The sequence below is a fragment of the Rhineura floridana genome, chromosome 2, assembly GCF_030035675.1.
Source record: "Rhineura floridana isolate rRhiFlo1 chromosome 2, rRhiFlo1.hap2, whole genome shotgun sequence".
NCBI lineage: Eukaryota > Metazoa > Chordata > Lepidosauria > Squamata > Rhineuridae > Rhineura > Rhineura floridana.
The window spans coordinates 153,689,110-153,716,566 of record NC_084481.1 but is presented as its reverse complement, the minus strand read 5'-3'; the positions used below and the strand labels follow the sequence as shown (position 1 = coordinate 153,716,566).

At 44.2% G+C, this 27,457-nt stretch overlaps 1 protein-coding gene across 8 annotated transcripts in view; it reads right to left on the bottom strand.

Moving 5' to 3' along the window:
- Positions 1 to 27,457, bottom strand: part of TSPAN18 (tetraspanin 18) — a 302,190-nt gene that overhangs the window by 52,078 nt on the left and 222,655 nt on the right. For 7 of the 8 annotated variants that reach the window (XM_061610833.1, XM_061610831.1, XM_061610835.1 and 4 more), the window contains one exon: positions 9,626 to 9,703. The gene's annotated coding sequence lies outside the window, so the exon portion shown is untranslated. Of the gene's footprint in view, positions 1 to 9,625; positions 9,704 to 11,875; positions 11,896 to 27,457 lie in introns of those variants that run through there. The other variant, XM_061610836.1, reaches the window with a different exon arrangement.

Here is a 27,457-nt window from a genome sequence, read left to right as displayed (position 1 = left end):
ATCTGGACCGCAAGTTAGAAGGACTGGAAAACAAACCTGAGAGGTACACATACTGTTTTCAGCTGCTGAGAGGTGTGCGCGAAGCCCTAAGAAAGCAGTTTGCAGCTATCTGGGAGGACAAGAGGCTTCTTCTGGCAGCCTGCCTACACCCTCGCTTCAAACTAGATTGGCTGGAATCGTGTCAGGCCACCACCCATACCAACAAGTAAGAACATTAGGGAAGCCCTTTGGGTGGATTACTCCAAGGGAAATGTTGTCTCAAGGGAGGCATCAGAGGGCTTAAGGTGGTAGGCAGGGGCTGGGCCTTTTCTTCCTGGGGCTCCTCATCACAACCTTGGGTTGCTGCAGGTAATCCTTAAGGGTCTGCTGTGCTGCCCCATGAGTGTGGTGACTTGGTCACCTTTCTACCTTCCATGTCATCATCCACAGGCTCAGGCTGGACCCTGAACCAGGGGACATGACAAGCATCAGGAAATGAAGAGCAGATGATGGTTTCCTAACATATATGTGTTAACATATCCTCTCTCTTTCTTAGATACACAATGGAAGCCTTGTTGAAAGCTGAAATAAAGATGGGTGTACTTAATGAGGACAGTGATCAGTCTTCAGATAAAGACCAGGAAGGAGATGACTTAGCAGATGACTTCTTTAACTTTCTGCCCCAGGGCAAGAAGTCAGCAGTGGACACTGCTGAGGAGGAACTGGTGAGGTACCTGAGGTCTCCCAGCAGGGAAGTGTCATCACTCCATGGCTTTCCACGTGTGCTGCGGTGTTTTTTGCAGCACAACACAGGCATGCCTTCAAGCGCCGCAGTAGAACGCCTGTTCAGTACTGGTGGCAACGTAATGACTGTAAAAAGACATTCCTTGTCTGACATGCTCTTTGAGCATCTTGTTCTTTTGAGACATAACAGAAACATATTATAAAAGCATTTCAAGTGTAAAATTTTATTTCAAGAGTTGGGGTATCATCATTGCTTGGGGGGATGTGAGATTCTGTTATGCCGTTATGTTAATCTTCAAGTGTTGGGGTATCTTCATTGCTTGGGGGGATGTGAGATTCTGTTATGCCATTAAGTTAATCTTACAGATAAAAATTTTTATTCTGTGTGTGTGTGTTTATTTTTAATATTGTTTTAGGCTTCTTAGATGTGCAGCAGCCAAGGCCAGCACCTTGTAGGAGTTTTTAAAAAAAAGTAACTGAAATGTAATTGTAGTGATTACTTTTGAGAAAAAGTAAAGTAATCAGTTACTTTCAGAGCAATTGTAATTGTAACGGTAATTGCTACTTTTTGGGCCAAGTAATTGTAACTGTAATTTATTACTTTTTAAAAGTAATCTTCCAAGCTCTGAATGCCATAAACCAAATATTTTCTCCACTGCTGTTAATTTTGTGGGGCAATTGGATACAGTGGGCCAGATACTGGCTTGATCTCACACTGCACTAAGTACAGGAGAAAGGGTCCCAGAAAGCCAGGTCTCATTTCTAGGTCTTCTGACCAGCACTACCATGTATCAACACCATCACTGCCACTGAATAGCTATAAAGACCAGTTTAGATATTGTTCCCTAGCTTCATACAAGACGGTATAACTTTTATTCTGCAGAAATATACAGCAGGAAAAGGGGTTCTGACACAGATGTGAGGTTCCTCTGAAGACTGTACAAGGACAAACACAGCAATTCCTAGTCTACATCATTAGAAACGTATTGCTGTCCAGTTCTAGCAGAAAGGCAGCAAATGGGTCTCATGATCAAAGTCAAGATTGTACATGAGACTCTCAACTTTTCTCAGGCTGCTAATTCTGATGAGCTTAGAGGCTGGCATATTTTTTCAACATAATTAACAAATCCCACATTGGCAAACTCCTATTCCATATGCTCAGAAATCTCATAATTCTGTTCTAAGTCACTTTCATCTTTGCTGATGAATCAATTTTAGTGGTAGGGCAAGGGTAATGTTTCTATAATCAGAACTTAACAGAGTAGGTGCACCTTTTTACTTTCTGTGATTGGAAAAATGGAAATTTTACTCACCGTGAATTTCTATTTGTAGATAGTGCTGGAGGACATTCCTCAGTAGGGATGACTCCTCCTACTGGTCGTGACAGGCAGGGTCTCTAAGCTTCTTTGTAGCCTCTCCTGTGGGAGGAGTCGTCCCTCTCTCCAGACCGAACTGACAGAGCCAGGAACCCTCCTCAGGCCCCATATCCACATCTTCCCAGACGTCCCTAGAGTGGAAGCCTATACCAGGAGAAGCTGAAGAAAAGCGACAGACCAACACGGAACCAACGTGCTGGAAGACAGGTCACACATGAAGGGAAACACACAATACTAAACAACGTGTGCAAATGTAAGGCGCTGGCAGAAGCCCCAACTCCCCCACTCCCCCTCCCGCTCCAGAAGGTTGAAGCAGAGGAATGAGAGGTGGGTGGAATGTCCTCCAGCACTATCTACAAATAGAAATTCACGGTGAGTAAAATTTCCATTTTTGCTAGATAGTGCTGTAGGACATTCCTCAGTAGGGATATGACAGAGCAGTGTACTAGGACTCCGGGTGGGATTCCTCTAGCTAGGAGGCAACACCTTCTGGAGCACCTTCCTGCCAAATGCAGCATCAGCTGATGAGAATGAGTCCATTTTATAGTGCCTGATAAAAGTGTGTGGAGAAGCCCATGTAGCCACCCTACAGATATCCATTATGGGGAACCCCCCCTAAACGCTGCTGAAGCCGCTGCACCCCTAATTGAGTGTGCTGTGGTACTCAATGGAGGTTCCCTACCCAGAGCTTCATATGCATGTGCTATAGCCGCTCTGAGCCAGCGTGAGATAGAGTAGGTTACACCCCTTTGATTTCCCAGAGAAGGCCACAAAGAGGGCCTCAGACCTCCTGAACTCTAAGGTACGATCCAGGTAGAAACGAAGAGCCCTCCTCACATCAAGTGAGTGCCACCTACGTTCCTGGGCACAGGAGGGACCGGGGCAGAATGGAGAACCACTTTCTGCGACCTATGGAAAACAGAATTGATTTTAGGTAGGAATGCCGGGTCTGGTCGGAGGACCACCTTGTCCTGGTGGAACACGTACAGTTGAGGGTCCAAAGATAATGCCCCCAACTCGGAAACTCTGTGGGCCGATGTAATGGAAACCAGAAAAACTGTTTTGAATGTCAAGAGGTTCAGACAGCAGGTAGCCATCGGTTCAAATGGCGGTCCTGTCAACGCCGTCAGCACCCAGGTAAGGTTCCAATTTGGAAACCTGTGAATCATTGATGGGGAAACCAGCGTCACCCCTCTTAAAAAAAACATTTAAGGAATGGGTTGGAGGAAAGCGGGGGGCCCCCCAGGCATAACAAAATGCTACTAAGAGCTGCAGCTTGTCTCTTGATTGTGGTCGCGCTCAGACCCTTATCTAGGCCCGACTGGAGGAACCCTAGGGGACCCCTGATGTCTCGAGACCAAGGTTCAACTGTATTTGCAGAGCACCAGGACAAGAAAACCTTCCACGTGGATGAGTAAACCCAGTTCGTGGACTGTCTATGCGAGGCCAGTAGCGTGTCGAGCACTTTCCCCTTAAAGCCCTTACCGCTCAACCACAACCGCTCAGTCTCCAAGCTGTTAGCCGGAACAGCTCTGGTCGAGGATGGCAGACTGGTCCCTGAATCAGAAGATCCGTTCGAGAGGGTACCTACCAGGGTGTCTTGACTGACATGTTCAGTAGGTCCGGAAACCAGGGACGTCGAGGCTAATGGGGTGTCACTATAATAAATTCCGCCTTCAAGGTCCAAACCCGCTGGATCGTGCGTTGTATCAGCCCAAACGGAGGAAAGGCGTACAGGAGGCCTTGTGGCCACGGTGTGACTAGTGCGTTTGTGCCGAGCCTGGTGACACGGATTTCTTGTGAAGAACCTGTCTAGCTGTGTGTTTGAGGGTGTGGCAAAGAGATCCACTACTGGTTCTCCCCACCTGCGCACCACCTGTTGGAAAACTTCTGGGTTCAGTTGCCATTCTGCCTCCTTGATGGCTGTCCTGCTGAGCCAGTCGGCTACAAAGTTGTTTGTGCCCGCCAGGTGTTCAGCCTTCAGCGAGGCAAGATGCCTCTACGTCCATTTGAACAGGCGCTCCGCCTCGAGCATTAGGCCCTTCAATCTCATGCCCCCTTGTCTGTGGACATAAGATTTCGCCGATGAGTTGTCGGTGCGTATGAGGAGATGCTTCCCCTTGATCTCTGGAGCGAAGACCTGTAGCCCCAGTCTGATGGCCCGTAACTCCAGTATATTTATATTGAGCTCCGCCTCCATTGCAGACCATGTCCCCAGGGCTACACTGTGGTCCAGGTGAGCCCCCCATCTGTACAAGCTCGCATCTGAGCTCATGATTATGCGTGGATGATCTTCCAGGCTGACTCCGTGGGCCAACCTCTGAGGTTCCAGCCACCACCGGAGCTCTGTCCATACTGTTGGAGGCACGGAGACCGAGCGTCTGTGTCGTAGGAGAATTGCCTCCTGGTAGGGCAGAAGGATCTGTTGTAGAGCTCTTGAGTGAAACTGGGCCCACTGGGTTGTGTGGAATGCGAAGAAACTCTATAGCATATCCCATGGACACCGTGTCCAGCACCCATTTGTCTGAAGTGATGCCTCTCCAGCGGGGGGCAAACTCTAGAAGCCTTGCTCCCGCTCCGCGAGAGGCCTCTGGCAACCGCCAGTCAGGAAGAGGAGCCCTTTTGGACTCCCTTCTGGTTCCTCCCTGAGGAGAATGGGGTGCCTCCCGGTTTAGAGGAGGAAGCGTGTCCACCCCCTTTGTCTTGTCTGCCCCAGCGAAGCCTGTTGGAATGCTGACTGCGAAATCTAGAGAGCTGTTTTGAGGAACAAAAAAAACTGGTTCTGCCTGCCCTCCCGTTCCTCTCTTCTGGCCATAGGGAGTGCTTTCTTCTTGTCCCTAGGTTCCACCAGGTGGGCCTCTAGAGGCTCCCCAAACAGCTTAGAACCTGAAAAAGGTAGGGCAGTGAGGCGGGTCTGTGACTCTGAGTCCACAGGCCACTGCCTGAGCCAAATGTTACGCCATGCCACAGTGGAGGCAGCCATAGAGCGCGCTGCAAACTGTAGGGCATCCATGGATGCGTCGGCTGACAGGGCCGAGGCATACGCCATTTTCTTTAACCCATCCTTTACAAATTTTGGGACATCGTCCCATGCCCCAAACTCTTCAGCCCACATAAAAACCGCTCTGGAGAAAACTGAGGAAGTGGCTGCGGCTCTGAAGCCTACTGCATCTGCCTCAAAGCTCCTGCGAAGAGCCCCTTCGACTCGCTTGTCGCACTGGTCCTTAGGCCCCCCTCCCCTTCTGTTGGGATCACTGCAGAGCTAGCAAGAGCAGCAATAGGCGGGTCCACTGTGGGAAAACGCAGTCTTGCTATGATCCTGTCGGCAAAGACGTAATGTTTGTTTGCCCACTTGGCAGGTGGCTTTGGTTTGCATGGTGATGACCATTCAGCATCCCACACGTCATCAAACGCCTGGGGAAAGGGAACTGAAACCTGCTTAGTGTCCATGGAGGGGAAGGCCTTTTTTGCAACTGCCGAGGCTGACCGAGTGGGTGCATCGCCTCCCGCCTCAGCCTCTGGCAGTTGTAGCACTCTGCGGGCCTTGGAAAGGAGCGGCTGAAAAACCTCTGGAGCAAAGAGTCTGGGTTGCATCTGGGTGACTTCTATTTCCTCACCCAAAAGCTCCCCCTCTTCCCTGTCCTGCTCAAGTAGTTCTTCAGAATCTGATAGTACCACCTGTGGCACAGGAGCCTGCCTGGGCGACTGTGCCTATGCCTGCCGATCCCGAACCATTGAGGATGAGGGACCTGCATGAGTCTGTGGGGAGGAACGCCTTGCTACCCCCCCAACGCGCTATGACTCAGGTGCTCCTTGTCACCCCTGGGTGCATCCTTAGCTGGCTCACTGTGTAAAATGTAGGAGGGTGGGGGCGAGCCCCCCTGCCTCATGTCTTGATTGGAAAGGGAAGAGGACCTGGAGTGGCTGTCTCTTAAGATGAGCTGCCATGCCTGTCCTCCCTGCTGGAGCCTGTGGAGTAGGATAAGCGCCTCCGCTTTCCCCTGTGGGGACGCTTCCTCAAATGTTTGCGCTTCTTACTTTTACGTGCGTGTGAGAGAGAGCCACTGACTTCAGAAGCAATGAGCTCTTTAACCCAGGTCATAAATTTGGGAAACAGAGTGGGGGGGAAAAACATCCATACCTTCATCTAGGAGATTCATCCCCCCCGCTGTCTACGCTCTGGGACGGAGAGAAGACTGATTGCTGTGAGTCCTCTAGGTCCCTTGCCTCCCCCACGTGGCAGGGCTCTTGGCAGGAAGACGGAGAGGAAGCAGGTGAGGCCATAATATGGCGGCCTTGACTCCCTGACGCAGAGGGAAAAGCGCGGGAATCACTTTACAGGCGAGCCGCGTTAGTGGGCGCCGCTCAACCCCCTGCTGAGACGTTCTCCCACGACGAGGCAAGCCTTTGGTGAAGTGGGGGGGAGCCAGGAGCCGCGATCCCGCTGAACGCGAGGGTTGCAGAAACGTGGCTCCGCGGAGCGAGGCGACAGACTCCCGTCTGGGCGGCTGCTGCTCTGCTGGTATGCTGCAGCTAGCCGCGCTCCGCCCTTCTTCAGTCTCCTTTCCGACGCCTGTGAACCCAGCCGGGTTCAGCCTAGCCTCACAAACCCCAGCCCCACGGAGTGAAGGTAGGGAAGGAGAAGGAAACAGGCAGGGAGGAATAAAACCAACGTAAGGAGAGGAGAAAATTAGCATAAGAAAAAACGCTAAGAGGAAGAATCAGAAAGCGAAAGAAAGAAGCTCTAATAGAGAGGAGAGATTAACTCTAGACCTTCACTGACCGCAGGCAGGGCCGGTCTGGAGAGAGGGACGACTCCTCCCACAGGAGAGGCTACAAAGAAGCTTAGAGACCCTGCCTGTCACGACCAGTAGGAGGAGTCATCCCTACTGAGGAATGTCCTCCAGCACTATCTAGCAAATCACCATGTGCATACAAATTATGTTAACTACACATTAACCTGGTCTAGCTTTGTATAGTTTTCTGTTCTAGCCTTCCAGGGAAACAGGGGCCACAGCCACAGGGGAACCTGTGGAGGCCTGCACCCTTCAATTCCAGGTCCCTTCCCTAAAATTTCAGCTGTCATTAAAATATATCATGTGCAAAGACCATTCTGTTCAATTGCTCTCCAAGTAGTAAAATTGCTTCCAGGTTTTGGAGTTCTGGCCAATGAGTACAATGGCAAAGGGTTAACTAACAAGCACTAGGTACTTATTTTCAAACTTTATAATTTTAATAATGGCTTAGGACCTGGCTAACTGGGAGGACATGCTTCCTTACATATTTGTCTGGATATTAAGATTTAGTGGGCATGCCCTCTCGACACTCCACACCTGCAAGGGATTCAATATGCAACAACCGCTCTCTATTATCTTTGCGAAATCATGGAGGACTGGTGAAGTGCCGGATGACTGGAGGAGAGCTAATATTGTCCCTATATTCAAAAAGGGCAAGAAGGAGGAACCGGGAAACTACAGACCAGTCAGCCTAACATCAATCCCTGGAAAAATTCTGGAGCAGATTATAAAGCAGTCAATCTGTAAGCACCTTGAAAGCAATGCAGTGATTACTAGGAGCCAACATGGATTTATGAAGAACAAATCCTGCCAAACTAATCTCATCTCATTTTTTGATCGGGTAACCTCCCTTGTAGACTGTGGGAATGCTGTCGACATAATATATCTCAACTTCAGCAAGCTAGCTAAATGTGGGCTGGATGGAACAACTATTAGATGGATCCACAGTTGGCTCCAGAATCATACTCAAAGAGTGCTTATCAATGGTTCCTTCTCAAACTGGGCAGAAGTAACGAGTGGGGTACCACAGGGCTTGGTCCTGGGCCCAGTGCTCTTTAACATTTTTATTAACGACTTGGATGAGGAGATATAAAGCATGCTTATCAAATCTGCAGATGATACAAAATTGGGGGGCATAGCTAATACCGTGGAAGACAGAAACAAAATTCAAAGGCTGGAGCATTGGGCTGAAAACAACAGAATGAAATTCAACAGGGATAAATGCAAAGTTCTACACTTAGGAAAAAGAAACCAAATGCACAGGTATAAGATGGGGATACTTGGCTCAGCAGTGCTACATGTGAGAGGGATCTTGGAATTGTCGTTGATCACAAGCTGAATATGAGCCAACAGTGTGATGTGGCTGCAAAAAAGGCAAATGCTATATTAGGCTGCATTAACAGAAGTATAGTTTCCAAATCACATTAAGTACTAATTCCCCTCTATTCAGCACTGGTTAGGCCTCATCTTGAATACTGCATCCAGTTCTGGTCTCCGCACTTCAAGAAGGATGCAGACAAACTGGAATGGGTTCAGAGGAGGGCAACAAAGATGATCAGGGGACTGGAAACCAAGCCCTATGAGGAGAGACTGAAAGAACTAGCATGTTTAGCCTGCAGAAGAGAAGACTGAGGGGAGATATGATAGCACTCTTCAAGTACATGAAAGGTTGCCACACAGAGGAGGGCCGTGATCTCTTCTCGATCGTGCCAGAGTGCAGGACATGGAATAATGGGCTCAAGTTGCAGGAAGCCAGATTTCGACTGGACATCAGGAAAAACTTCCTGTTATAGCCATACGACAATGGAACCAATTACCTAGAGAGGTAGTGGGCTCTCCGACACTGGAGGCATTCAAGAGGCAGCTGGACAGCCATCTGTCGGGAATACTTTGGTTTGGATTCCCGCATTGAGCAGGGGGTTGGACTCGATGGCCTTGTAGGCCCCTTCCAACACTACTGTTCTGTGATTCTAACCCAAGACAGGGTGTGCTCACTAAGGGCACCCCAATTGTGGAATACCCTTCCTCCTCAGATACTGTTAATGCTGAGTCTTACATGCTTTTAGTGCCAACTAAAATGGATGAATCAGTGTCACTGCACTTTGTACATAGTATTTTGACTGTCTATGACAGCCTTTCCCAACCAGTGTGCCTCCAGATGTTGTTGGACCACAACTCCCATCTTTCCTGACCATTGGCAATGCTGGCTGAGGCTGATGGGAGTTGTGGTCCAACAACATCTGGAGGCACACTGGTTGAAAAAGGCTGGTCTATGAGCTCACTCTTGGTCTTAGCATTTTCGTGATAGATTGTTTGATTTTATTGGCATTGTACCCCACTTAAACATAATAAATAAAGGATTATAAATCAATCAATCACACAGTCAGTCAACCAACCAACCAATCAAATAACTTAAACCTATTAGGCAACCTATATTTAAGTACTGGCTCTTCTCTACTGATTCCTGATCCCCTCATGCATCCTTAGGCATCATCAACATGAGCCTGAATGGCATGTGCAGACTCTTCAGCCCACTGGATAACACTTTGATGATAGCTAAATCTCTTGGAAAGTAACACATTTACACATTGTTTTTCTCATAATGCTCCTATAGGATTGTGGATTTTGTGGGAACACTTGCCTAACAGTAAAAATTATTGGAAAAAGGAAGGAAGAAAGAAAAAATACTCTATTTGAAAATGCATAAAAGAAGTAATCTAAAAGTCTCACCTATTCAGTTCTTGGAATGTCTCTTTTGACCTTTAATGCTTTATATGTCCCATGTATCTTTTATTGGCCAAGCTTGTCCTATAAGAAAGAGATATTCGATTAATGCACAAGTCAATAAAACACAATCACATTAGATAAACCATTTATTAAAATACACCACCCTGATGAATACACTTAGTCTAATTGCATGCTTAATTTGGTGTACATTAGCACTAATGAAAAGCTTTTAGCGCCCACTGAAGTATCCGATTCCTCATAACCTGGTTCATCAACCTTTGGTTTGGTTCACATTCCACACCATACAGTCCAAGCCACATTTTGACATTTTGCTAGAGCCTAACACAAATGTTACTATCCTTTTACTGGGGAAATGAAAGAGACATAAATAGATTTTATAAATACAAATTGTTGTCTACCAGAAAGTTATATTATGCAGTCTGGTGAAGAGAAGGCTGAGGGGTGACATGACTGCACTCTTTAAGTACCTGAAGGGCTGTCACATAGAGGAGGGTACAGATTTGTTCTCTGCTGCCCCAGAGGGTAGGACTAGGTCTAATGGTTTTAAGTTGCAAGAGCGTAGATTCAGATTGGACATTAGAAGGAACTTCTTGACAGTAAGGGCAGTTCGGCAATGGAACCGACTGCCTAGGGAGGTAGTGGGATCCCCTTCGCTGGATGTCTTCAAGCAGAGGCTGGACAGCTATCTGTGGGAGATGCTCTAGCTGTGGATTTCCTGCTGTGAGCAGGGGGTTGGACTCGATGGCCTACAAGGCCCCTTCCAACTCTATGATTCTATGATTCTATATGCTATTAAAATGCTTGAGAACGTCATATATTTGAATGGGCTGTGTCACTAAATTGTAAAACATGTTAAATATTATATACTCTGCATAAGTGGCAAACACTATAAAATGGGCACAATCCACCAGAAATGAATGGTAGCTGTACAATAACAGAGTAGCATACAATCAGTCATGCCTACTTTATAATTACATTTTGGGACTCCAATAATCACATAATTACAAAATGAATTATATACCAATTTATCTTTTTTACTATATGATGGTTCTAAATCTGCACTGCTTGACTGCAAACTATTGATTAAGACTACTTGCGATCCTACCTCATTATATCAGAAAACATCCAAGTATTTTTGTTCTAGATATTTGAATGTACACGCTTAAAACTGGGATTTCCATAAATATATGGAAACATGATTAGGTTTTATGTCAGCATTTGCGATGTTGCTGTGTGGGATAGGGTGTGGGAAGGGGTAAGAGAGACTGAATCCAGTTATTAGATGTTTGGATAAAAAGTGATCACACACATAGAAAAGAGGTTCATTCATTTCAAACATCAAAGGATATGTAGAATTTTCCACGACAACCCACAAGGAATTTCTTCTGTGCAAGTCCCATACAAATTAATAGGTGTTTCAAAGGAGTACACAAATATAGCCTACACCAGCATCCTTTGTTCCAGTTGTTTACACTTTGGCTTGTCCTGGACAGGGATGGAAAAATCTGACAATTTCAGTTCTTTCTCTTTCTCACTTTTCCAAACTTAAATTCAGTTCTCCACATTTCTGCAGCAATTTGTGATTTTTTAAAAAAAATCTTCATGAAAATTCTCCAGCATTTCAGTGCAAATTTCTCCTAATAAACACCTTTGTGTGGGCTGTTTTGACTGATGTAAACATTTTTGCAAGCCATTTCTCATCATTTCATGCCTTTTTTGCATGTTATTTTCACTCATATATGCATTTCTGTAAACACTGTTTGATTGATGGACTGCATCACAGTATTTGAATAAGTGCAAATTTTAAAGGACTGCTGTCTTCCACTTCTCATATCGTTTCAGAAAGTGCGACTTTGATAGATTTGGCTTGAAATGTGAACTGAATAAAAATTCTTGCCCATCCCTAGTCCTGGACACAGTCAGCTAAGCATAACTTTAAAAAAAAAAAAGGTATCTTTGGAGCTCAAAAATAAGGGAAGGAAATGTATACTGAGGTAAGGTTCGAAGCAAATTCTCCTACTCCAAAGAACTAAGGTGAGGAACTATTGTAATGATGTACAAGCAAATTAAGAAACAAGCCACCACATTCAAAGACAATAAGCTCTTCTAGGGTAAGAAAAGAGACAACACAACAGCCAGGATAAAGCAAACATGCAGGGCAAAGATTACTATGTTTTAATACACAAAAATATTTATGGGTTTTCTTTCTCATTACTTCATTCAGACACTAACTTTTAGCACGGAAAAGCAAACAAACCCTGGCCCTGGAATATGTCCTATTCAAAGCATGACCTGGGATGAAGGGCAGGCTGCACAATATGTTAGTGGTACAACAATGAAGTCACATAAATAAAATATAAAAATAGGTAGTGTCATGAACCTGTAATGGTCATGAGTTATTAAAAATCTAATAACAATACTTTGGCTCCAGTAAGGGACTCTGGGAGACGGTTACAGTTAGAAAAGACAAGCCTTTGCCAATTTGCAAATCTGAGTTTCACTTCCCAGCTGAAGATGGTTAGAGAAGCCTTAACAAGCTGCACCTGTTTATCTTTGCTGATTAGCAAGTGCCTGGTACCCAAGGTCATCCTTGGCCTGTACAGTTGGAAAACACAGTTGGGAGGGGGGCCTGAAGGCGCGAAAATGTGAGAAACATCGAGAAGAAAGTTACATCAGCCAATTCCTGATTGGTCAATTAATTTTGGACCGTTAGGATCCTTTTCCCTTAAGTATAGGGCTAGAGACCCATAGCCTTTGTTCTCTGTTCTCTGCCTATGCTGACTGGCACCAGAGTTCCAAACCTTTCTGTCTTATGGTTCCAGGGGTTGCTTATGGGAAGGCAACCTATGTCTGGTTCCATTGCTTTATGTTGAACATCCATCTCTCTTAGGAGAGGTGCCACGCAACCAACTACCTCGTGTGTAAGTAGTTAGGTGAGTTAGTTTGTTATTTTCTTGTTGTGTGTATGAATTCTCTTGTAAGAACCTAAACCCCTGTTGGGTGAATGGTCTTAAAGGATTACTTGCTGCTATTTTGTTACGTGCACTTATATATCTTAATAAAGCTACTTTTATTTCACCTGGTGTGTTCAATGGAGAAAAGGGGTGGTTCTGGATTCAGTACTTTGACCAATCTCGGTCACTAACTACCAAAGAGGGTTAAGAAGTTAAAGGCTTGGATTTTAAGTGTTGAACCAGAGGTGCCTGGCAAGGAGTGTAACTGTGACTCTTGCCTTTTAGGACCTTGGTTTTATATATCTTCTGGGCTCAGAGATCCCCTGGCTCTGAGTGGACCAGTATACAGGGGTGGTGGCAGCCTACCTTCTACCTTGCAGGGTTGTTGTGAGCGTACACAGCCTTGGCAAGGGTGAAGTAATAGCTTTTTGGTTCCAGTCTCATTTCCCTAAGGGTGGGGGTCTGAGTCTGATGCATGAACCCAGTACCTTGAGGGTCTGGGGGTCATGACAGGTAGTGCAAACCTGCCCTGACTCTCAGCATTTACAACTCCCATCAGCTGTGGTAGGGCTTGTTAAGGAGATATTCCTGGCACGTGTTTGTTGATTGCTCACCCTTCCCTGCCATGTCTTCTCTCATTGCTGATTCTGCCTGACCCACTTCCCTCATCTCCTTCAAGTTGTATTATTTAAGTGGCTTAATTGTCTTTCATTTAATGCAGCATGCAACACCACAAACACAGAAGTAGCTGCTGCTTAAAAAATAGGTTTAATTTTTCCTTCAGAGATGTAACTGCTCCATATAAACCTATCATTAGGGAAATAAAGAGACTGATAGGATTCCTGTTCCTACAGTGTATGCGTTTGAGAGTGCCTATAATTATATTGATATCAGTCCTCAGAGGTGCGTGAGGGAGGAAAAAATGTTTCCCCTTAACTCACAATATTTTGAAGGATTTATTGCACTTCTAAAAGGAAGAAACTTCAGTGCTTCACCAAGCAGCAGGTGCTGTGTCAGCTGAGGAGATGATAGGAATCATCTGATGCTGCTGCACAAGATCAATTACCCTCTCTCTGAGGATCAAGCTGAGGAGAAACTTGCCAAATGGACTTTTCTTTATAATGAAGAACTATGATTATACAGCTACAAGAGTGGCTGTATACTATAACCAGCATGGATTTTGCACATTCCACCATGTTAAATTGAAAATACCCCCCACACCATTCTGCTGCTTCCCATAAATTCATTTCAGAACAAAATCTTACAAAATTTATAGTCCTGAACTCAAACACGTTTGCTTAACAACCCTCTACATTTTCATGGTGATACACAAAACACTCAGGGAGAATCCAGAGTTCGAAGTGTAAAACAAGAGAGAGAGAAATCCAGAACCCTCTTGGACTTTTTTCTGTCAGTGGTCTCATAATTTGTTGAAATTAATTAAAAAACCTCTCAACCCCTCCCCCTCTCCTCTCCCCTCCCCTCCTCTTCCCTTATTCCTCTCCTCCTCCTCTTCCTTCTTTCTCCTCCACTGCCCGTTCTAGCCCTCCTCCCTCTCTTCACCCTTCTCCTCCTCCTGCATGGTCAGTTTCACCTATCCTAAACATGATTGCATGGGAGTGAATCCCACTGAACTCAAAAACCATGAAAATGATCAAATCTGCTTTCTTCCTGCCTGCTCCCATCCTCCCCTCTGCCCTTCCTTCTTCCCTCCCTACATTCTCCTCGCCCCTCCTCCCCCATGGTCAGTTTCATCTATCCTAAGCATGATTGCAAGGGAATAAATCCCACTGAACTCAATAAGCATGCAAATGATCAATCCATTTTCAGCATACTTGCACAGGATCCTATTTCCTACCTCCTAGATTAAAAATCAGAGAAATTCACTAATAGGCAAAAAAAAAAAAACACTCTTGTGGTTTAAGAACATACCCATAGCCCACAGCTATTTCTATCAAACTTTCAAAAGCAGGGAAATTGGGCAACTATACTGAATGCACCAGGGGAGTAGGAGAACTGACCTCCTCTCTATTGTACTGCCCTACAAATTTGTCAAAATGCAAACACAATTTAGATTGGTCTTTCACAGTCCAATCCACTTTCTGTGTAGCTTGGAAGAATTTGGTAACATGTGCCTCTGAGCATATGGTGAGTGGACTGCATTTCCAAAGATGGAGAATTACATTTTTGTATGTTTGTGGGTGTTCTTCTTACTTGTTTTCTGTCCTCTGTTGCTACTGTTTCTACAGATAATCTAACCTAGAAAAATATATTTCATTATTCATCCTAGAAATCTATGTCAAATTTATTTTTTATTAATTTCAAAGTCTTTTTATTGGTCAATGTCATATGATAGTGAAGAAAGCCTGTTGTGTTTCAAACTGGAGGTTACATATTTCTGTTCTGGGTGCATTAACAGTTGAATCTGAAACTGCAGTTTCATGTAAGATCAGGCTGATTACAATATGTTGCTACTTAAGTCTAAGTCTGCTACTTAAGAAATCTTGAAATATAATTGGCAAAGGCTAGGCATTTGGCGTTACAGCAGGTTATCACCAACATATCACCCCACTGCTGAAAGAATTGCAATGGCTGCCTATTAGGTCCCGGGCTAAGTTCAACGTTCTGGTTTTTGTGTACAAAGTGCTATGCAGCTTGGGACCAGGATACCTGAAAGATTGTCTTACCCTTTATATACCCAATCGATTACTACATTCTGCAGGTGAGGGCATCAGCAGTGAGTCTAGCTTTTAGAACACTGACAGTTGGTTCTTACTGAGCATGCCGGACACTGTCATTCAGTTCAATGCAAAATTTATTAAATTAATTAAAAATCAACCAGGCATTTTTTAAACTTTTAAACTGCAGAAGATGAAGGTCAGAGTATGGGGCAAGGCCAGTAATAGGAGTACAGGTACTCTGTGAACATGGCTGATTTTTAATTAATTTCAACAGATTATGAGAACACTGAGAGAAAAAAGTCCAAAAGGGCTCTGGGTTTTTCTCTCTCTCTTTTTAGACTTTGAACTCTCTGTTCTCTCTGACTGTTTTGTGTATCGCCATGAAAATTGATAGGGTTGTTAAGCAAGCATTTCTGAGTTCAGGACTATAAGTTTTGTAAGGTTGTGATTTGAAATGAGCTTATGGGAAGCATCAGAATGGCATGGGGGTATTTTCGATTTAACATTGCGGAATGTGAAAAATCTACGCTGGCTATAGTATACAGCCACTCTCGTGGCTGTATAATTAAAGGAAAATTTAAACCAAGAGTAGAGATGTTGAGTAATCTGCAGGGGAACACAATGACTGACTGAGATATAATAAAAGGAAGATGGAAGCAATACACTGAAGAACTATATAAAAGAGATGCAAGGATGACAGATTTATTTATGGAGGAACCGTATGATGACGCACCAGAAATCTTAGAATGCGAGGTGGAAGCTCCTCTTAAAATACTTAGATGAAACAAATCACCAGGAATTGATGGCGTACCAATGGAGTTGCTACAGGTTACTGAGACTGAATCTGTCCATATTTTGACAAAAACTTGTCAACAAAATGGACAACAAAATAATGGCTCATAGACTGAAAGCATTCAATATATATCCCAATTCCCCAAGATTTGGACAACTTTCACCCAATCTCAAACTTACCATTCTTGGGCAAGGTGGTTGAGCGGGTGGTGGCGAAGCAGTTGCAAGCACAATTGGAGGAAGCGGATTATCTGGATCCATTTCAGTTGGGTTTCAGGCCTGGACATGGGACTGAAACAGCCTTGGTCGCCTTGGTGGATAATATGAGGAGAGTGTTGGATAGGGGTGAGTGCACCTTCCTTGTCCTCCTGGACCTCTCAGCGGGTTTTGATACCATTGACCACGGTATCCTTCTAGGTCGCCTGGAGGGATTAGGCACAGGGGGCACTGTATTGCAGTGGTTCCATTCCTTCCTCTCTGATAGGCACCAAAGAGTAGTATTGGGGGATGAGGTTTTGGACCCTTGGCCTCTCACTTGTGGGGTGCCACAGGGTTCCATCCTCTCCCCGATGCTATTTAACACCTATATAAAGCCGCTGGGGACCATCATCAGGAGATTTGGGCTGCACTGTCACCAATATACGGATGACACACAGCTCTATCTCTCATTTAAATCTTCACCGAGGTTGGCTGTAGAAACCCTATCCAAGTGCTTGGAATCAGTGAGTGGCTGCATGGGAAGGAATAAGCTGAAGCTGAACCCTGACAAAACCAAGGTACTGTTCATGGGAGACAAGGGAAGGTTAGGGGAGTTGGACCTGGTGCTCAATGGGGTACAATTGCCCCTGAAAGACCAGGTCCGTGGCCTCGGGGTCATTCTTGACTCCGAACTGTCCATGGAAGCTCAGATTTCGGCTGTGAGCCGGGCAGCACTGTATCAACTCCATCTGATACAGAGGCTGCGCCCCTACCTTCCCAATCATCTGCTCCCATCGGTGGTACATGCCCTGGTCTCCTCTCGCCTAACCTACTGTAATGTGCTCTACGTGGGGTTACCCTTGAAAATGGTCCAGAAGCTGCAACTGGTACAGAACACGGCGGCTTGCCTGATTAAAGGCAACCGCTGGCAAGATCATATCACTCCAGTGCTAAAAGAGTTGCACTGGTTACCAGTTGCTTACCAGGCCCAATTCAAGGTGTTGATTTTGACCTTTAAATCCCTATACTGTTTTGGCCCAGTCTATCTAAAGGAGCGCCTCCAGCATCATCAGCTATGCCGCCCAACAAGATCAGCCTCAAAAGACCTTCTCTCCATCCCATCAGTCAAAACAGCCCAACTGGTGAGGACTAGAGAGAGGGTTTTTTCAGTTGTGGCCCCCACCTTGTGGAACTCCCTCCCAAATGATCTCCGCCATGCCCCTTCCATGATGAGTTTCCGCCGGGCCTTGAAGACCTGGCTCTTCAGGCAGGCTTTTGGGGTGGGCTAGATTTTATCTTCATTGTTTTTAGATTTTTAATGTCTAGGTATTGTATGCCTATTTTGTGCGTCGCCCAGAGTGGCTGGACAGCCAGCCAGATGGGCGACTAATAAATTCAATAAATAAAATTCCAAAGAAAAGGATCCCAGGGAATGCAATAATTATTGAACTATTGCCTTAATATCCCATGCAGGTAAAGTAATGCTCAAGATTCTGCAACAAAGGCTCTTATCATATATGGAGCAAGAAATGCCAGATGTCCAAGCTGGATTTAGAAAGGGAAGAGGCACCAGAGATCATATTATTATTATTATTAGATTTATATCCCACCCTTCCTCCCAGCAGGAGCCAAGGGCAGCAAGCATACTTGGATCATGGAACGGACCAAGGAATTTCAGAAGAAAATCACCCTGTGCTTCATAGATTACAGCAAAGCCTTTGATTGTGTAGATCACAAAAAACTATGGAATGCTTTAAAAGAAATGGGGGTGCCACAGCATCTGAGTGCTCTGATGCGTGACCTATACTCTGGACAAGAGACTACTGTAAGGACAGAACATGGAGAAACTGATTGGTTCCCCATCGGAAAGGGTGTGAGACAGGAGTGTATTTTATCACCCTATTTGTTTAATCTATACGCAGAACATATTGTACAAAAAGCGGGACTGGACCAAGATGAAGGAGATGTGAAAATTGGCGGGAGAAATAGCAATAATTTAAAATATGCAGACGATACCATACTACTAGCAGAAACCAGTATTGATTTGAAACGAAGGCTGATGAAAGTTAAAGAGGAAAGCACAAAAGCAGAACTACAACTGAATGTCAAAAAGACTAAAGTAATGAGCACAGAAGTCTTATGTAACTTTAAAGTTGACAATAAGGATATTGAACTTGTCAATTATCAATACCTTGGCACAGTCATTAATCAAAATGGAGACAATAGTAAAGATATTAAAAGAAGGCTAGAACTGGGGAGGGCAGCTATGAGAGAACTAGAAAAGGTCCTCAAATGCAAAAATGTATCACTGGACACTAAAGTCAGGTTCATTCAGACCATGGTATTCCAAATCTCTGCATGGATGTGAAAGTTGAACAGTGAAAAAAGCTGATAAGAGAAAAATCAGCTCATTGAAATGTAGTGCTGGAAGAGAGCTTTGTGGGTAGCACGGACCATGAAAAAGACAAATAATTGGGTGTTAGTTCAAACTAAACCAGAACTGTCACTAGAAGCTAAAAAGATGAAACTGAGGCTATCATACTGTAGACACATCATGAGAAGACAGGTTTCACTGGAAAGACAATAATGCTGGGAAAAGCAGAAGGGAGCAGGAAAAGAGGAAGACCAAGCAAGAGATGGATTGATTCCATAAATGAAGCCACAGACCTGAACTTACAAAGTCTGAACAGGGTGGTTCATGACAGATACTATTGGAGGTCGCTGATTCATAGGGTCACCATACATCATAATTGACTTGAAGGCACATAATACACACACGCGCGCAGGTGTTGCCATCACTCAACATTGCTCAGAGGCACATGCTACCAAATTCTTCCAAGCTACACGGGAAGTGGATTAGACTGTGAAAGACCAACCCAAATTGTGTTTGCATTATGACAAATTTGTAGGGAAGTACAATATCTTGGAGAGGAGGTCAGGTCTCCTGCTCCCCTGCCCAATTTCACTGCTTCTTAAAGTTTGATAGATATATCTGTTGGCTACAGGTACGTTCTTAAACGGCAAGGTTTTTTTTTTTGCCTATTAATGAATTCAGTCATTAAGAGGAATGTGAGTAAGCATCAAACAACTGTGCCTAATTGCAACTCAAGTCAGGTTGCTTTCCTTAATTACAATCTCAAGTAGAAACATAAGATGTTGCAGGAAATGCCAAGGTGACCAGGCCTCCCCCATCTATAATAATTAAACCCAGTGCCATCCCTTTTCTTAGTTCTTAATCAGCATTTGACCTACTCTTACTGATTCAGATTCTCCCTTAAACCGTCTTTAAATCTAAATCCCCCAAATCACTACTATAATTATAGAAACACCAATTTGGTCAAGAAAACAATACTTAGCTTGCAATCCAAACCCAGCTGCTAATAGGTGATGCCTTATGGAGCAGCAAGGCCAGTACCCCATGCATGGCATTTGGGTTGGAAAGTGTAGGGACAGGACGATCATTGCATTAACCTGAAGTTGGCAAAGCGATCTGGCCAAAGCAATCATGTTGTCACACCATAATAGAGGGAGTGGCTCAGGGATCCCAAACCCTTCCAGAATGCCCAATTTTGGGGTCTTTTGCCCAATCATACAATGTGTCACTCAGTTGGCGGTAGCTGGCAGAAGACTGGGTTAGCCAGCAGAGGTCCAAACCCATCAGCCCAGTGCAAGGAGTGGGACCAGGGCCGGATTATCCATTAGGCTTAGTAGGCTGAAGCCTAGGGGCCCAGAGCTCTTGGGGGCCCATGGGGCATTGGCCCAAGGGCCCCTGGAGCTACAGGGGGCCCTCCGCTCTCCTTCTACGATCCGCGGAAACATCCGCGGACCACTATCTCCTGGCTTTACCTACCTTTCCGTTGTTTTTTGGGGTGCGCAGATTTGCCATCAATAAAGATGGCGGCCGAGGTTTCCTTAAGGGGCTGAAGCCTCTGCCGCCATCTTTGCTGATGGCATGAGTGTGTGCTACACACACGCGTTGCTGCCATCAACAAAGATGGCGGCAGAGGCTTCAGCTCCTTAGGGAAACCTCTGCCGCCATCTTGATTGATGGCAAACCTGTGCGCGCCGCAAAAAACAACAGAAAGGTAGGTGAAGCATGGGGTTAGGGGGGCCCAAACACCAATCAGCCTAGGGGCTCTCCTCAGCTTAATCCGGCCCTGAGTGGGACTGCTCTGCCCCTTTGGTTACTAAACCCATTATGAGGCTCTAAAGATAATCTTCAGCCTTCTTTGTTCACTCCTTTTGACAATAGTGTTATCTTTTATTTGGATCATAGCCAACTGATACAGACTAATTTAATTTGGGGACATTGTGTGCATTTGAATTAATATACACAAGTCTGAAGTCACTGAGGTTTTTGCCTCTTTCTGGGCAACATACTCTTTGGCTCTAGGTATCACCCTTTTGTGTGAACGTGTGCCTTTCCTATGAAAAGTCTCATCAGAAGTCTCATCCTTGCTAGCCAAGCAAAGATCACTGCACTGTTTATGGAAATGCTTTGGTGGATCTAGACCAACTTTCATTTAATCCTTTTCAGAGGTGAATTTGCTAAACAGGGTCAATCAAGGATCAGGGTGATGAGTCTTCTTTACATTTCAAACATCTGTATCCTGTTCCTAATTCAACTTGATTGCCCAATCTGACAGTTTCCCTCTTATCTTTCACAAATAACTTAAAAACTTAATTTCTAGAGCTATGGCACATCCAGCTTTTCAATTCTTTAGCAGCAAGTGAGCCAGGTTGCCAGAGTGTTTTTGGAGAAAGAAAAGATTTTCCCAACAACATTTAGAAGACAGATTTGTTTTGTGGGAGGAGAGGCAAAGCTGGGATGATTTAGGAAATTTTACTTTGTGGACAATCTGTTTCCCTTTAACCTGCAACTTAGACTGTTAATGTCCCTGAATGCTTCAAGATGAGCCTTTCCCAACCTTTGGGTCCCCAGATGTTACTGGACTACAACTCCCATCAGGCCCAGCCAGCATGACCAATGGTCAGGAATTATGGGAACTGTAGTCCAGCAACATCTGGGGATCCAAAGGTTAGGAAAGGCTGTACATGTTTTCAGAGCACTGTATCCAATGGTGTCCTTGTGCTGGCAAAAGGTTTTCTAATCCAGAAGCTCCAGGAAAGTGAATTTTTTGGATTATTTTCCCTGCTCCCTTGCACCAACTCCTATGCTGCTCTGAAGGGTTCCCTAATCCTCCGGGAAAAAATTGGAAAATTGAATTGAAACTTTATTTTTACCCCGCCCTTTTTCCAAACTGGAACTCAGGGTGGCTTACAAATAAAACTACATGTAGTTAAAAACATAGAAAAACATACAATTAAAATACAATTAAACTATGCACAACCTTAAAACCGTAAAAGGCACTTAAAAATCTAAAAACAATTTAAAATAATACAGATAATAATATAAAACAGGAACAGGAGTCCAGGAACACACAGAGCTTGGAAAAGTTACTTTTTTGAACTACAACTCCCATCAGCCCCAGCCAGCATGGCCACTGGATTGGGCTGATGGGAGTTGTAGTTCAAAAAAGTAACTTTTCCAAGCTCTGGGAACACACCCAAACTGTGAACCTGTGTCTTCAGGGGGAGTGTAACCCCATCGAGCACAGGCTGAATCCCTATTCCCTGATCTGCCCTTCGACTGACCAGGAGCACCTCCGTCTTGTCTGGATTTAGTTTCAATTTGTTCGCCCTCATCCAGTCCATCACTGATGCCAGGCACTGGTTCAGGACCAGGACAGCTTCCTTGGCTTTAGGTGGAAAAGAGAAATAGAGTTGGGTGTCATCCGCATACTGATGGCACCAAACCCCAAACCCCCGGACAACCTCTCCCAGCGGTTTCATATAGATGTTAAATAACATGGGGGACAAAACTGAACCCTGAGGGACCCCATAGGTCAACGACCAAGGAGTCGAACAGGAGTCCCCCAGCACCACCTTCTGAGTTCGTCCCTCCAGAAAGGAAAGCTGTAGTGTGGAGGGGGGATTGGAGAAAAATCACCACACTCCCCATTCTGCTATCGAAGACTCTGCTGGATGAAAGAGTCTTCCATCAGGGGTACGGGACACAACCAAGAAACAAGTGGAAGACGGAGCTCTAAAAAGGTTGCTGGCTGTACATGTTTTGTAGCATATTAACTGTAGCTTTTGTATAAACTACTAATCGAGCAGGAATTTTGTAATGATTACATAGAGGAGTCATTGCTGTGACAGGATTATATTACTGCACGTAAATCCAATTAGATTCCAAAGCGAACTGTGTAACTGTAATCAGTCCCTACAGAGCACTGGAGGAGGGACTGCATAAGGCCAGGGAATCTAGATACTAAATTACAGTCAACCCAGCCTCCCTGTAGTTGCATTAAAATGTTAATACTACTGCAAGAGAGGACCCATTTGCCAGAAACAACTTGTTTGGTTTGTAATACAGAAGTCAAGGGAACATACTGAATTGCCTGATTGCATTTAACTGCCCAGCATAGTTTTCTTTGAAGGTCCCGTTGGAACCTTAAAATATTAACCCCACCAGCTCCTTGTTAATATTAAGCAACTAGGGATGAGGGAGAAATTTGATTCAGTTCGCATTTAAAGCTCAATTTATCAAATTTGTACTTTCCAAAACATCTTTTGAAATATGCACTTCTGCAAATTTTGCGATGCAGTTCTACCAAATGGTGTTTACAAAAACAATGCTTACAAATATTAGGGGAAAGTGTGCCCAAAATATTGGTGAAAATGACATAAAATGCATTATATTAGGTAAATTGCTTGCAAAAATGTGTACATTAGACAAAACTGCATACAAAAATGGAGACATTTGCATGAGTTTTTTTTTAAAAAAATCGCAAATTACTGCAGAAATGTGGAGAACTGAATTTAAGATTAGAAAAATGAGAAACTGAGATAACTGAAACTGACAGATCATTCTGTCCCTATAAACAACCCACCAGCCTTCCACATGGTTCTAAGCAAAATTAGTTCATTTCCAAAACTCTCTCCAGTTCTCCCCTTTGGTGTCTGCTCAGCAGTTCTTTTTTTTTTTTTTGCTTCCTTTGCTAGAAAAGGCCAAATTGTATCCCAGAGAGAGGCCTTAATGCCCAATGCAAGAGAACATTTGAAATGTGCCATCATCTGAATAGAGAATACTTGAACACTTAAAGGTCTATAATAAATTATAGTAGTTCTGTAATGGAATTGTATTTCTGGGCACTTGTACAGTATATTGCATCTCCAAACAAATAAAAAAAATTGTATGTTGGACTTTTAGCTTGGTGCACAATTTGATGCATTGACTAAATTTATTGATGGCACCCAGGAATGAATGAAAAGAAACTCCACACAGGAGTTCACAAATATACTTGTTAGGCCACCAGTAGCTACCATGAATTGAATTCTGGCAACTCTAACCCTTGCCATTACAAAGATGGAGTCTAGAGACACAAATCTGATGGCAGAGGGGAAATTTTATGCAGAAGCAGTCCATAACATTTTAGATGCAAATGCAAAAAAGCCCTAGTGCCCATTTTGCATAAGCAGCTAAGTGGAGGACTTGCCCTCACCCACCAGAGATGGATGAGAATGTGACTCTTGAGATGAGAGTGAAATGAGCATGACAAATCAGCAGTAATCTAAGTGACTAAAGTTAAAGGACAGAAAGACAACTTTTCAAGCAGACAAGTTTAATATGTTTGCTACCCTACCATTTTGTAGTCCTCTTAAAAAATCTGTAGAATATCCATTTCTTTCAAAAACTAGAGCACATATACAGTACTAAACCTTTCTTTTAAAAAAAGAAGAAAAGCCTAACGGAATTACAATGAACTGCAATGTGGCTTTTTTACCTTCAATTCATGCCTCATCAATTTTCTGTTGTTAAAGAGTCCTAAGCGTCCCCATTCTGTGTTTTAAGTGGCTATTTCCTATAATCCCCTGCTTGACTTGTCTCCGCAAGTCTTCCACCCAGTCAGTAAGGAATACAGGATAACCAGGAGAATCAGAAGGGTCTTCTTTACATAACAGAGTTGTGAAATACTGAATGTTTTAAATTTGGGGTGAGGAACTTGTGGCCCTCCAGATGTTGTTGAACTCCAACACCGATCACCCCCAGTCAGCATAGCCAATGGTCAGGAACGATGGGGGTTGCAGTCCAGCAACATCAGCTGCAATAGCGAGTAGCTTTTATGGCGGGTCAGGAAATGGAGGGGCCTGGAAAGCAGCTTCAGCATAATGCATGTTGGATGCTGGAATGGGGTTGATTTGTGGGCTACTAATCCCACCCCATCTCATCCCTCACCTAGCCTCTTTATTAGGTGGGCTTTTCACTTTACAGGAAGCACATGCACTGGCTGATTGCCTTTTGGGGTGCCAAGTAAGAATATTTTTTGTCCATTAATTTCAGTGGGTCTCCTCTGAATAGGATGAACATTGGACACAACCCCTGAGGTCTGTTCAAAATAGGTAGCAATCTTTCCCAAATTTCAATTGGGCAGCTGCTATAGCCACCATGCATTTAACAAAGTATTTGTTTTGGTATTTTAATAAGTTCTCATTTTAACCTTTAAACACTTGCTGAAAACCTTTCTGTTCTACCAGGCTTATGCAAGCAATTAAGGAGATGACTTTTTGCAGTAGCTGGCCTTTGTTTTTATTGTATTTCTAATGGTTTTTACTGTACACCTGTATAACTGCATTCACTGTAAACCACTCTGATGTTTTTTTAAATGAAATAGTGGTATACAAATATATTTGGAAATAAAGAAAGTATAAATGTTACATACCATAGGAGTCTGGAGGAAAGAATAAATGATTTTAAAGCACAAAGGCAATCCAAGTGTCAGCAGCCACAAACTCAGCTGCCTATAGTGCCTATTATTTATTCATGTCATTTATGAATCACTTCCGACGAAGCATCTCAAAGTGATTTCACAATATAACAAAAACCATATACAAAACAGTTAAGAACATAAGAACATAAGAAGAGCCTGCTGGATCAGGCCAGTGGCCCATCTAGTCCAGCATCCTGTTCTCACAGTGGCCAACCAGGTGCCTGGGGGAAGCCCGCAAGCAGGACCCGAGTGCAAGAACACTCTCCCCTCCTGAGGCTTCCGGCAACTGGTTTTCAGAAGCATGCTGCCTCTGACTAGGGTGGCACAGCACAGCCATCATGGCTAGTAGCCATTGATAGCCCTGTCCTCCATGAATTTGTCTAATCTTCTTTTAAAGCCATCCAAGCTGGTGGCCATTACTGCATCTTGTGGGAGCAAATTCCATAGTTTCACTATGCGCTGAGTAAAGAAGTACTTCCTTTTGTCTGTCCTGAATCTTCCAACATTCAGCTTCTTTGAATGTCCACGAGTTCTAGTATTATGAGAGAGGGAGAAGAACTTTTCTCTATCCACTTTCTCAATGCCATGCATAATTTTATACACTTCTATCATGTCTCCTCTGACCCGCCTTTTCTCTAGACTAAAAAGCCCCAAATGCTGCAACCTTTCCTCGTAAGGGAGTCGCTCCATCCCCTTGATCATTCTGGTTGCCCTCTTCTGAACCTTTTCCAACTCTATAATATCCTTTTTGAGATGAGGCGACCAGAACTGTACACAGTATTCCAAATGCAGCCGCACCATAGATTTATACAACGGCATTATGATCTCGGCTGTTTTATTTTCAATACCTTTCCTAATTATTGCTAGCATGGAATTTGCCTTTTTCACAGCTGCCGCACACTGGGTCGACATTTTCATCGTGCTGTCCACTACAACCCCGAGGTCTCTCTCCTGGTCGGTCACCGCCAGTTCAGACCCCATGAGTGTATATGTGAAATTCAGATTTTTTGCTCCAATATGCATAATTTTACACTTGTTTATATTGAATTGCATTTGCCATTTTTCCACCCATTCACTCAGTTTGGAGAGATCTTTTTGGAGCTCTTCGCAATCCCTTTTTGTTTTAACAACCCTGAACAATTTCGTGTCGTCAGCAAACTTGGCCACTTCACTGCTCACTCCTAATTCTAGGTCATTAATGAACAAGTTGAAAAGTACAGGTCCCAATACCGATCCTTGAGGGACTCCACTTTCTACAGCCCTCCATTGGGAGAACTGTCCGTTTAGTCCTACTCTCTGCTTTCTGCTTCTTAACCAATTCCTTATCCACAAGAGGACCTCTCCTCTTATTCCATGACTGCTAAGCTTCCTCAGAAGCCTTTGGTGAGGTACCTTGTCAAACGCTTTTTGAAAGTCTAAGTACACTATGTCCACTGGATCACCTCTATCTATATGCTTGTTGACACTCTCAAAGAATTCTAATAGGTTACTGAGACTTTCCCTTGCAGAAGCCATGCTGGCTCTGCTTCAGCAAGGCTTGTTCTTCTATGTGCTTAGTTAATCTAGCTTTAATCATACTTTCTACCAGTTTTCCAGGGACAGAAGTTAAGCTAACTGGCCTGTAATTTCCGGGATCCCCTCTGGATCCCTTTTTGAAGATTGGCGTTACATTTGCCACTTTCCAGTCCTCAGGCACGGAGGAGGACCCAAGGGACAAGTTACATATTTTAGTTAGCAGATCAGCAATTTCACATTTGAGTTCTTTGAGAACTCTCGGGTGGATGCCATCCGGGCCCGGTGATTTGTCAGTTTTTATATTGTCCATTAAGCTTAGAACTTCCTCTCTCGTTACCACTATTTGTCTCAGTTCCTCAGAATCCCTTCCTGCAAATGTTAGTTCAGGTTCAGGGATCTGCCCTATATCTTCCACTGTGAAGACAGATGCAAAGAATTCATTTAGCTTCTCTGCAATCTCCTTATCGTTCTTTAGGACACCTTTGACTCCCTTATCATCCAAGGGTCCAATTGTCTCCCTAGATGGTCTCCTGCTTTTAATGTATTTATAGAATTTTTTGTTGTTGGTTTTTATGTTCTTAGCAATGTGATCCTCAAATTCTTTTTTAGCATCCCTTATTGTCTTCTTGCATTTCTTTTGCCAGAGTTTGTGTTCTTTTTTATTTTCTTCATTCGGACAAGACTTCCATTTTCTGAAGGAAGACTTTTTGCCTCTAAGAGCTTCCTTGACTTTGCTCGTTAACCATGCTGGCATCTTCTTGGCCCTGGCGGTACCTTTTCTGATCTGCGGTATGCACTCCAGTTGAGCTTCTAATATAGTGTTTTTAAACAACTTCCAAG